Source organism: Dendrobates tinctorius, unplaced genomic scaffold (assembly GCF_039654945.1).
Source record: "Dendrobates tinctorius isolate UK_male_01 unplaced genomic scaffold, ASM3965494v1 ptg000003l, whole genome shotgun sequence".
In the NCBI taxonomy this organism is placed as follows: domain Eukaryota; kingdom Metazoa; phylum Chordata; class Amphibia; order Anura; family Dendrobatidae; genus Dendrobates; species Dendrobates tinctorius.
The window spans coordinates 3042669-3055096 of record NW_027361671.1 but is presented as its reverse complement, the minus strand read 5'-3'; positions in this window follow the sequence as shown (position 1 = coordinate 3055096).

Genomic DNA, 12428 nt, shown 5'->3' with positions numbered 1-12428 from the left:
AATTGCTGACTTGTCCTCTCTTCCTGACGATGATGTACTGAGTACTAAGACCTGGATTGTGATAGCATTTCCCAATAGTTATTGGCCTTTGTGTCACTATTGGACTTAAAGCTAATGGCTGCCTTCATAATTGCCATAAGGACAATGGGACCAGTTCATGTGACAAGCCAAGCTTTCCATTACACCTATGACATTTTGACCTTGCTGCCCTAAACATCACTTCTTAGTGTAATAGAATGAGGGCATATAAATAATTAATGCTTGTATCAAAGTTCAAAGAGGTCTCTCATGTTATTAAATTGATTTAGTTAGATAGAAAAAAAAAACATTTCAATTGCAAACATGCTTATTTTCATGCTATCTTCTTTCATTCTCCTGCTGTGATAGCTTTTGTCTTACATAGTGTATAGCTTGTTTCCAAAGATCTCATCCACTTTATCTTTGCAGAAGTGTGTGCAGTAGCTTCATTCCAGGAAAGTAGTTAACTCCTGAGATCACAGTCAGCTCTCACCAGCCCATTGATTTCTGTTGAGCAGTTAACAGTACACCTCCCACCTCCTCGCTCTCATTTCCTGACAGAGCTGGTCTTCTCATTCCTGTATAATCACAATTCCCTAGCCACCACTATTAGCAGTTTTCATTGCAGTTCTCAATTTCCTCAGTTATGTGCTTGTAAATGAACTGTTATCTCTATATTTTACTGTATATTTAAAAAAAATTGTCTTTTCAACAGCTATCGGCGGTCCTGCAGTATCCTTACTTTCTAGTTGCTGGGTGGGAAGGCAGTCTTCCTAGAGTGACCTTTCTGGTCTGTTTCGTTGTGCTATGTTTTGTCATCTCTATATTTGCATTTAGAGATGATCTTGCATTTGAACAAGCACAAATCTTAGAACAGTGAGAGCTGTGATTGAGGACTGATAAGAGCAGCTTGGTCAAGAGCTGAGAGAAGACGGAGGGAGGTGAGCAGCTAACTGCGGCATAGAAATCAATGGCTGGAGGGAGCTGACTGCAAATTTAGGCGTGAACTCCTCTCCAGGAATGTTCGATACTTTCCCAGGTTCTGAAGGCAGAGCTCCTCGGAAACAAGTTGCACACTATGAGATATAAAAGCTTTCATAGCAGATTGAAAATAATATAGTTTGTAATAAACCTGATTTTTCTTTCCGACTAAATCAGTTTAATATAATGAGAATATATGGATATAACTATGTCCAAAGCTGGTCTGACTGCCTGTGAAAGGGGCTCAGTAGCTGCTCTTAATCCATACTGTTGAAGCAAGCTATATTAAATAGCCAGCATCTGTCTCTGGCCGCGCTGTCAATTTCTGACAGCGGCATTTAAATGACGTTATTGCTGGTGCAAGCACACATTGACTTCCAGCTACTATGAAAACTGGGAGCCTGCTGAAGGCTTTGCTGCCATCTTGGTCCTCATGTGAAGCCCAGCTATATGCTGAGCTTCAAAGGACATAGCAATTTACACTATATACTGTAATACTATAGTGTAAGCAATCAGGCGTTTACAGGTTCAAGTCCCCTAAGAAGGCTAATGAAGTTAAGAAAAAAAAAAGCTTTAAAGAAAGTGGTGTCGTGGCTAACTGACTACTATCCCCAGAGGGCGCTGCGGCGCCGGAGGGAGCAGCACAAGATGAGTGGGGACGGTGCTGCAAAGTGCTGTACACTGGACAAATAGTGCCCCGCTGGCAGCGCGGCACCTGCAGGGAGGATGGACGCGCCCGCAGAGACGAGGCAGAGGAACGGGGGCCGAACCAGAACATGCAGATAAGGGGTGAGACGAGAATGTAGTCAAAACTAGCCAGGGGGTCAAGATCAGACGGGAGCGCAGTAACCAGGGGGAGAAACGGAGGAGTGGTCAGGGACGAGCCAAGGGGTCAGAAAACTGGGAGAAGCTAAACGGTATTGAAACAGAGGACGGAAACGCAGTTCAGGGAACAAGCCAGGTCATACACACAACAGGGGTCACGCATATAGAGGCACAACGATACCCGCAGAGTAACTCAGGTCAGCTGCTCAAGCCGAGGGACCAGAACTATCACCGGACCTCAGGTGGATAGCAACTAAATAACCGCCCTAACCCCAGAGAGAGGCAGATTAGATTAACCCCTGTCTGACCAGGATAGGATAGAAACAAAACCCCGTCCTAGATCATGACAAATGGAATTACCTTTTCTCCCCCATTAAAAGTAAAGTAATAAACATATTTGGTGTCGCCACATCCGTAAAAGTTGGATTTATCAATATCCAGTATTAACCCGATCCATGAACGTGATTGTGAGGAAAAAAAAATCTAAATTGCAGTTGTGTTCACAACACCTACACTAAAACAAAATACAATAAAGAGTGATCAAAATCTTTTATATACCCAAAATGGTGTCTATGAAAAAATTAGTTTGCTATATAGAGAAATTAAAAATGTTGTAGGTCTTGAAAAATGGCAATACAGAACAAAACATTTTTTTTCCCAATCCAAACTTGTGCATTACTTTCTCACCTCTAGAAAAAAAAAACTTTGGCATCAGCGGAATTGTTCTGACCTGAAGAGTTAGGTTTCCATGTCATTTTTACTGTAAAAAGAGTGCTGTAAAAACAAAACTGAAATAGCACAAAAAGAGGACTTAAAAATCCTCCAATAATACAAGAAAACAGCAAAAAAGCAGAGAGGTTTACCCATCCATGCCTCCAGACAAATGCACTATCAGGATGCAGTGGACCCATATAATTAAGATGGCAACACAGGTGCAAGAATACCAATGAAACAACCGCTCACAGCCAGGGGCGGACCTACCGCCTGTGCAGTGCACGGGGGAGAGGGGGCCCCTCTAGCCTCCAGCACCGCATGGCTAATTATTCAAATTAGCCATGTGGAGCGCAAGGAGGAGAGGAGTCAGCCCTGAGGTGAGATGATAGCGTCAGTCACGCTGTGCTGCGCTGCTGCTGTGGAGGACGAGAGGAGGAGACAGATTGTCTCACTGTGCCTGTGGCGCCGGCCGGCTGGTGGCTGCGCAGGTCAGTCAGTCACTTGTGTGTATGTATGTCTGTGTGTGTACAGTTGTGGCCAAAAGTATTGACACCCCTGCAATTCTGTCAGATAATACTCAGTTTCTTCCTGAAAATGATTGCAATCACAAATTCTTTGGTATCATTATCTTCATTTAATTTGTCTTAAATGAAAAAACACAAAAGAGAATGAAGCAAAACATTGATCATTTCACACAAAACTCCAAAAATGGGCGAGACAAAAGTATTGGCACCCTCAGCCTAATACTTGGTTGCACAACCTTTAGCCAAAATAACTGAGACCAACCGCTTCCGGTAACCATCAATGAGTTTCTTACAATGCTCCGCTGGTATTTTAGACCATTCTTCTTTGGCAAACTGCTCCAGGTCCCTGATATTAGAAGGGTGCCTTCTCCAAACTGCCATTTTTAGATCTCTCCACAGGTGTTCTATGGGATTCAGGTCTGGACTCATTGCTGGCCACCTTAGAAGTCTCCAGTGCTTTCTCTCAAACCATTTTCTAGTGCTTTTTGAAGTGTGTTTTGGGTCATTGTCCTGCTGGAAGACCCATGACCTCTGAGGGAGACCCAGCTTTCTCACATTGGGCCCTACATTATGCTGCAAAATTTGTTGGTAGTCTTCAGACTTCATAATGCCATGCACACGGTCAAGCAGTCCAGTGCCAGAGGCAGCAAAGCAACCCCAAAACATCACTCCAGCCTAAGGGTAAGAAGTGGGGTCTTCCTGGGTCTCCTACCATACAGTCCCTTTTCATTCAGACGCCGACGGATAGTACGGGTTGACACTGTTGTACCCTCGGACTGCAGGGCAGCTTGAACTTGTTTGGCTGTTAGTCAAGGTTCTTTATCCGACATCCGCACAATCTTGCGTTGAAATCTCTTGTCAATTTTTCTTTTCCGTCCACATCTATCTAGGGAGGTTAGCCACAGTGCCATGGGCTTTAAACTTCTTGATGACACTGCGCACGGTAGACACAGGAACATTCAGGTCTTTGGAGATGGACTTGTAGCCTTGAGATTGCTCATGCTTCCTCACAATTTGGTTTCTCAAGTCCTCAGACAGTTCTTTGGTCTTCTTTCTTTTCTCCATGCGGTACACACAAGGACACAGGACAGAGGTTGAGTCAACTTTAATCCATGTCAACTGGCTGCAAGTGTGATTTAGTTATTGCCAACACCTGTTAGGTGCCACAGGTAAGTTACAGGCGCTGTTAATTACACAAATTAGAAACGCATCACATGATTTTTCGAACAGTGCCAATACTTTTGTCCAACCTCTTTTTTATGTTTGGTGTGGAATTATATCCAATTTGGCTTTAGGACAATTCTTTTTGTGTTTTTTCATTTAAGACAATTTAAATGAAGATAATAATACCCAAGAATTTGTGTTTGCAATCATTTTCAGGAAGAAACTGAGTATTATCTGACAGAATTGCAGGGGTGTCAATACTTTTGGCCACAACTGTATATATATATATATGTGTGTGTGTGTGTGTGTGTGTATGTATGTCTGTGTGTATGTATGTATGTGTGTGTATGTCTGTGTATGTATGTAAGTGGAGCCTGGCCCTGGAGGAGATGCGGACATGAAGAAAAGACTGTGATGAGGAGAGAAGGCCATGATGCCCAGGGTGATGGGAGAAGGCCATGAGGGGTGATGGAAAGAAGCCATTGATGGGGAGAAGGGAGTGATGGGCAGAATGCAGTGATGGGGAGAAGGCAATGAAGGGGTGATGGAGCAGGCAATGATGGAAGTGATGGGGAGAAGGCAATGATAGGAGTGTTGGAGCAGGCAGTGATGGGGTGATGGAGAAGGCAATGATGGGGTGATGGAGAAGGCAGTGATGGGGAGAAGGCAATGATGGGGGTGATGGAGAGGGCAATGATGGGGTGGTGGGGGAAAAAGAAATGATGGGGTGGTGGGGGGAGAATGCACTGGTGGTGGTGGAAAGGGCAATAATGGGGGTGATGGAGGAGGAGGAAATAATGGATGTGGTGGAATGGGCAATGATGGGAGTGGTGGAGGAGAAGAAAATAATGGAGGTGGTGAAGAGGGCTATGATGGGGTGGGGGAGAGGACAGTGGGGGATTGGGATGTTAGGAAGGGGACTTATAATGGCCTTAGGAACAGGGGGAGATAGAGGAAGACGTTATCGCTTATTATGTCTAACACAGTCCCTTAGTATATAGTGTACTCACTATGTCTACCACAGTCCCTTAGTATATAGTGGACTCACTAATTATGTATAACACCACCCTTATTTACATATATTCCTCTTTTATTATGTATAACACGTCCCTTATTACGTACCATCCTCTCTAGTTATAGATGGTGCCGTCCCTTATTATATAGCTTCCTCTGCTGTTATGTATAGTGTTGTCTCTTACATAGTGTATTCTTGTTAATTTTGTTATTTACAGTGCCCTCTTTTATTACATAGTCCCCACTCTTGTTAGATATAAAATGACTGCTGATGGAGCAGCCAGTGACCAAACTACTAGTCCATCAGCTCCTCCATTAGAAAGGAAGCTTTCCCATGCTCCATCAGCCATCATTGCTTTATACAGCTAACAAGACAGGACGGTATGTAATAAAAAACAGGGCTTTATATAATTCAATATGTAAGGGACGGTACTGTACATAAGAGGGCACTGTGTAAGGGACAGCAATATACATAATAAAGGAGACTGTAATACATATGTGTGTGTGGCTATATATATATATATATATATATATATATAGTATATGTATATACACATGTAGCTTTGATGCCATAAAAGGAGGGGGGCCCAGACACATTTCTTGCACAGGGGCCCCAAGCTGTCAGTGTCTGCCCCTGCTCACAAACTACCAATACATGGAGGGGGCGGTTGCCTGGTATATTAATGCACAATAAAAAACTTGTATGCGGCCGCTGTTCACACTATGGCAATGCACAGCATCCAGATTAACAGCCTAGTAGTGACACCCTTCTATTAGATCAGGCGGGCTGCCCAGCGCTATACCAATTTACACGGCCATTTGACTGCGCCCTTACAAAAATGCAAAAAGGAGCAACATTTCTAAACTTGGGCCACCACAGTAGAATATACCTATAAATAAATCATGGGGCACCATTTAAAAAAAGTCTGACTCTTCTCTGCTTTTTGGCCAACTGAATCTGCTGAGGTTTTTGGTCACAAGAGATGCCAGGAGTTAGGATCTGGCTTACAGACGCGAGCGAGGGGTAGCTCTCCAGCATCGTGGGCCCTCCAGTTCATAGGCACTATAGAAACTATCTGGTCTGAATCTATTGGAGATGCCCCACTGGTGAAGGTAATAATTTATTAATAGTCATTATATGGGTTTTTTGGGAAAAATTAAGATTTTTAGGGGCAGACCCTTAATATAATTCTGAAAGCCTGAGTCAGTGCTATTACAATTGGTGAGTCGAGATTGTGTAATTGCAATTAAAAATAAATGTAAAATAAACTGCAGGGGGTAGAAATGGGAGATTGGAGTACATAACGAGCAAATTTAGTAAAATTCATAGACATGATCCTCCTATGATCTGTTCATCCCTGATTACAAAGGAGCAGAAGCCTGCACATCCCTAAAATTCAATGAGGTTGAATATTATGAATCAATGCCAAATCATATTATTATTATAATGCTCCATCTAGTTCACTTTAAGATACGCATCAGTTACAAATAAGATCTAGAAGTATAAAAAAAAAAAGCTTAAGGGGCTCTGGTTAGACAGCCACCAGCAATCCAGAATTTTTAAACTGGCTCTGAACTGGGAGTCTGCTGGTTCCGGTGAAGATGTCCAGGAAAATAATATTGAACAATGAGAACTACCACCATGTTCACCCCAAAGCCCCCATGATCCCAGGGACCGCACTGATGTTCCAAGAAAGAGCCACAATTGACTGAGAGATAGCCATACATTGGCTAAATGCACATAGAAGGGGCAACAGGAAGACAGGGTAGGTGTGGAGAGGGATCACTCGGCACTAATGATGGGCGAACGTGTTCAGTTAACACCCGAGCATGCTCGTATAAGACATTATCAGAGTATATTGGGCGTGCTCATATATTATGTTTGAAACCCTGCAGCTGCATGATTTGTGGTAGTTAGACAGCCTGAGCACATGCAGGGATTGCCTGTTTGTTAGTGAATGTCCTCATGTGATGAGGCTGTCTAAAGCCCCCTTCACACATAGCGATATCGCTAAAGCGTCACCGATTTTGTGACGCAACAGCGATATCGGTAGCGATCTCGTTACATGTGACACCTCCGACCCGGCTCCCTGCTGGATATCGCTGATTGCGTGAGAACGGGATCCTCCATTTCTCGTCGGCTTCCTGCTGGCGCCGACGAGTGACTCCATGGATGCGGGCGGAAGACATCACCCTCGCTGCGTGTGACAGGTAAGTGACGACTGCCGATCGCTGGTGAGATCTGCCTGTTTGGCAGCTCACTAGCGACCATTTAGCGATGCACCAGCGATCCTGACCGGGTTGTATCATTTTCGGGATCACTGGTGCATCGCTGAATGTAGCGGGACCTTAACAACCGCAAATCGTGCAGCCGCAGAGACTCGAACATAATATACGAGCACTCTCATGCTGGGATAACATCTGACCATGTTCAGATAAGACGTTATCTGAGCACATTCGCTTATCACTACTCGGCACCAAACTTGCGGGCTCAATGGTAGATGTGTGGTCGCCTCCATTGAATGTCTGCCACTGACACCACTTTGAGCCCCATAGCAGTTTTAGTAATGTAGACGGAGATTGCATCTAAACACATAGCAGAATATTTGGGAGGCTGACATTTTCTAACTGTTTTGCAGTGGTAGTGGTCATGCTTTAATAACTGGTGTATCTTCATCGGTCAGTGCTACATTAATTATAATTTGCTCCTGCTGTGATGACCGGGGAAGATTTTCACTATAATTCTCACCGATTTCTGGTGTAAATGAGTAAACCCCTCTCAATAACCTTGCAACCTTTCCTAAAAGTGCAGCAGCAGGTAAAAAGCTGCAAATGATGTGTGCCAAGCCCTTTTTATGCAGATGAATCCATTCTATTGGCTATATTTACAAGAATATTTTTTGTTTTTATCTTATAAAAATGGGTCCAGAAAGCTGCTATTTTGCTGTAATGATGAAAACCACAAACACTATAGAAATGGTTCTTGTGGATGTATCCACATCGAAGGTGTTTATTATATTGTAACAAAAGCTTGGCACAACCCTAGCCGGTATGGAGGGCACTGCACATGTTTCTGTAACAGATTCCAGTTGCTTATTGACTTGGCAACATTACCAAACCTGAAAACCCAAGTGGCACATTTTGTCTTTACAGCTCGTTGAAACACTTTATTGGTCGTTACTGATACACTATTGTGTGATTCTAATCCGTAGTAAAGAAGTATTATGTCTGCAGTGGTAGCGATGCTCTCCATTCACCTGGATTGGAATTTTACGACCTAAAATACCAAATTGGGATTTGTAGTGTCTCTGGTAGGACAGCACTGAATGTATATTCATTCGTGGCCAAAAATTTTGAGACTGACACAAATTTTGGTTTTCATAATGTTTGCTGTGTAAGTTTTTATGGCAGCAATTTGCAATAAAAGGATGGTCTGAAACACAAATTAATTTCTTCTCAATGCCCATTTAATGGTGTAATCTAATATATCTTCTAATATACTTTAATTAAACAGTCCCTACCATTCCCTCACTACAGTAACTGCTTTATTTTTTGCTAGATCCTTTTTGATGATGCTTCATTTGAGAATCCAAGCGCATGCTGTGATCCTCCAAAGGAAACGTCATCGGGGGCAGAGGCTGGGGTTACTGCCGTAGCCTCTGCTCCCTCCCTAAAAGCGAAGCATCATGAGTGACCTCTTTTTCTGGAGCTGGGCTAATCTCTGATCTACTGGGCATGTGATGGTTGTCACTTTCGACAATTTCGACGTTTGCTCGGTAGATTCTTCTCATTGTGCAATATGCACAGTGACAGTGTGCTCCCTTGTCCATTTTGATCAGAAGTAATGATCCAGCAAGAAACATAATTCCTAGTCAATTACAACCTAGATGTCCATTGCTTACTTTCCTCTGGCAGATCGTGAACACTGTAAAAGATTTTTCGGTCAGTGTGGAAAAAAACTCCTACACTCGACATGCCTACATGTAGGACTCTCCACATTCATGACCCCAACCAGACCTTCCATACACTGTTGTTCCTCCTCAAAAATGTCCAGCTCTGCTGTTCCATGATGTAGGCACTCTCTGCAGTGTCTCATGGACTGTAAAGGACTGATTGTTTTATTAAATAGGCATCTTATGCGATGAATATATTGAAGTGATATGTTTATATTTGCTTACCATCATGATATACATGTTTAGGTGGCTTTGAAGTTTATATAAAGTGAAGAAAACTTTTGACAGAATAATCATGGTCCAAGTATCCTTTTTGTTGGAGCCGTCTTCGTCAACGGCACCTATGACACTGCCTGCTCCAAAGTTGACCCCACAAGCGCTGCTATTTCTTGCCAGTGCCAACACACACCTCCTCTCATGACATCAGTTCAGCACCGAGATCTGGTTTTCAGCCTTATCCACTATACCATCATCAGCCTTGACTTGGTTAACAGTTGCCTCTGTGTAGGAGATGATCTAATCTCCATGCTTCCCCCTGCCTAAAGGACCTGTCTCACATAGCGAGATCGTTAGTGAGATCTCTAAAACGCCACAGATTTTGTGATGCAACAGAGACTTCGCCAGCGATCTCGCTACGTGTGACACATAGCGGCAACCAGGCCCCCACTGCGATGTCGCTGATCGTGCTCGAATGTCCTGGGCCATATTTTGATCGCTGGTGTCCCGCTGGCCAGCATGCATTTTTGTGTTTGACGCCAACGAGCGACCTCGTTGGCGACTCAAAACTCAGGGACGCAGGCGGAATAGCTGCTTTGTTGAGTAGATCTGTCTTTATGGCAGCTTACTAGCGACCATTTAGCGACGTACCAGGTCGTATCGTTGTCGGGATCGCTGGTGCGTTGCATAGTGTAACGGTACCCTAATTCCCACCTCTATACTTGCCCTGATTTAAGAGGTCCACTACCATCAAAGCTAATCGAGCCACCAACACATCTAGATGTTTATATAGTGTTCTCAATCACATTGGTCCCATGTAATCTGAATACAAAGGTGTAGCCACACATCTGGCTCACCTATATCTCGAGCTCCTTTTGCCCGTCTGCAGTCCTGCATTCTCCTGTATTGATCATCACTGTTGAATGTCCTATTCGGCACAGTCCACTCAGCTGCATTAAAACCTCTGGTCCGTACCTTTCACTCTGACCTTTGGCTTAGAGAATCCACTGCAGCAAGGAAGCGCATAACATAAATTTTCATAAAGGACTATACAGTCATTCTGACATGGATTTTCAAAATGCATACAACAGCCACATCAGGTCTAAGCGATTTATTTGTACTTCACACATACAGTACTACATAACCCTCAGAAAACTGCAGGAAGCAATAGCTGCAGGGAAAGGTGGTAGTACTGAAGGCTGCTCCGATGGCCTCCTCGAGTAGGCCAGGCCTTCAGTCAGGCATCATCCGATTACATAACAATAACACAATAGATGTAGTGAAGATTAAACTATTAGCTAGATTACATGTAAATCTGTCTTCTTATCTCAAAGTCCATAGCGTGTTTAATGAGCTCACATTTCACACCGTCATTGGCTGAGAAGGCGATGAAATCTCATATGTGTGGAATGTTTTCTTGGCTCCAAGAGGTCACCTTGATATACCTAAATGGGTGAAGCTCTGGAAACCGTCTTCCACAGAACAAGCAGCCATTACTGTACAATTATGATTTCTGTGGCTGGTCTTCTATAATTACAGGACAATGTGAATTTCTGATTATCACACATATTTAGTGGGGGAGTTTTATCAAGCGGTCTACAAAAAAGAAATGTTGATTCAAATAGGCGGTGGCTCTGCAGGACTCGGCTGTTGATGGACCTGTGTTGTGAACCTCCATTCAGCACATCTGGCAATCCTGCCAATCAGCCGGGTGTCACACCTCAACTCATCAGATATTGATTAGAGTTCAGCAAATTTATCAAAATTCAGTTTCGGCGAATATTGATTTTGCATTATTCGCAGTAAACAGCAGAACGTCATTGGAGTCAATGGGAGTAGAAATGACCGAATATGTTCGGAACAGATCAACCTCTTTAATAACGATAATTGCAGACCATCTTTTTTTTATTGCTTCTGCTTTTTTATTAATTTCGGTAATATTCCTTTTACAATTCTATGAATAAACAAACTGACTATAAAAAATGCAAGAGCACAATAGTGTCTTATCCAAGAAAACTGGTGAGTTAAAAAAAGGTATAGGCTCACCTGAAGGGGTTGTGTGAGACACAACCACTGATGAGGTGAAAATGTCAGCTTCTGCAATATCTACGAGTGATGTCAGAGAAATATCAGGGTAAAGTGGAATTTTGATATGTGCTGCTGATTTTTCACACTCTAAATGATCTCAAGAAAAAGTGTCCATCTGACTCCTTCTTCAGGACAACCACAGATGAAAATGACAACTGACAGACATGCGGTTAAATACAAAAAAAAAACTCAAATGGAAGAGCCAAAAAAAAAGGGGGCAGGGTGCATTCACATGTGACATTCGGCACTTTTTTTGGTGCTTCCATTTGAATTTTTTGTTTATTTAACCACATGTCTCTGAGCTGTCATTTTCATTTCTGGTGGTCCTGAAGAAGGAGTAATATGGACTCTGAAACACATTGACATTAAACCGCTTTTTCTTAAGATCATTTTGATTGTGAGAAACCAGCAGCACATATCAAAAATCCACTTTACCCTGATATGTATAAACTGACAACAGGGAGTTACAATTCCTGAAAATACCCCTGCCCAATTCTCAGTAATCGCTAGGGCAGTAGCAGTGACAAATCAGGGTCTGATCCAGATTCCTGCTTGATTAATATTTTGCCATGTGTGAGACATCAGTATTTGCTGTGCCGATCAGATCATTAATAAAGGCTTTAGCTGCATGTCGTCGTTGGCCTCAGTACAGTTCCTGTGACCAAAGATTGCTTCAGGTGGCTTCTATATCCCAGCGTATTGCATATTGTTGGGGTCACACTGTGACCGACTGCAACAAGCAAGTCACAAAAATTTAGAACCAGTTGGAATTTTTTGTGATTTGCTTCTTGCAATCGAGGTACCTTATAGTTCAAAATGTAAAAATGTCATCCCATTCATATGCACCAAGCTGCGATGTACCCGCGGCATACAGCAATATTTGGCTATGTCTCCAAAGGCACCCCGTAGCCCACCCTTCAGCCTGCTCTCC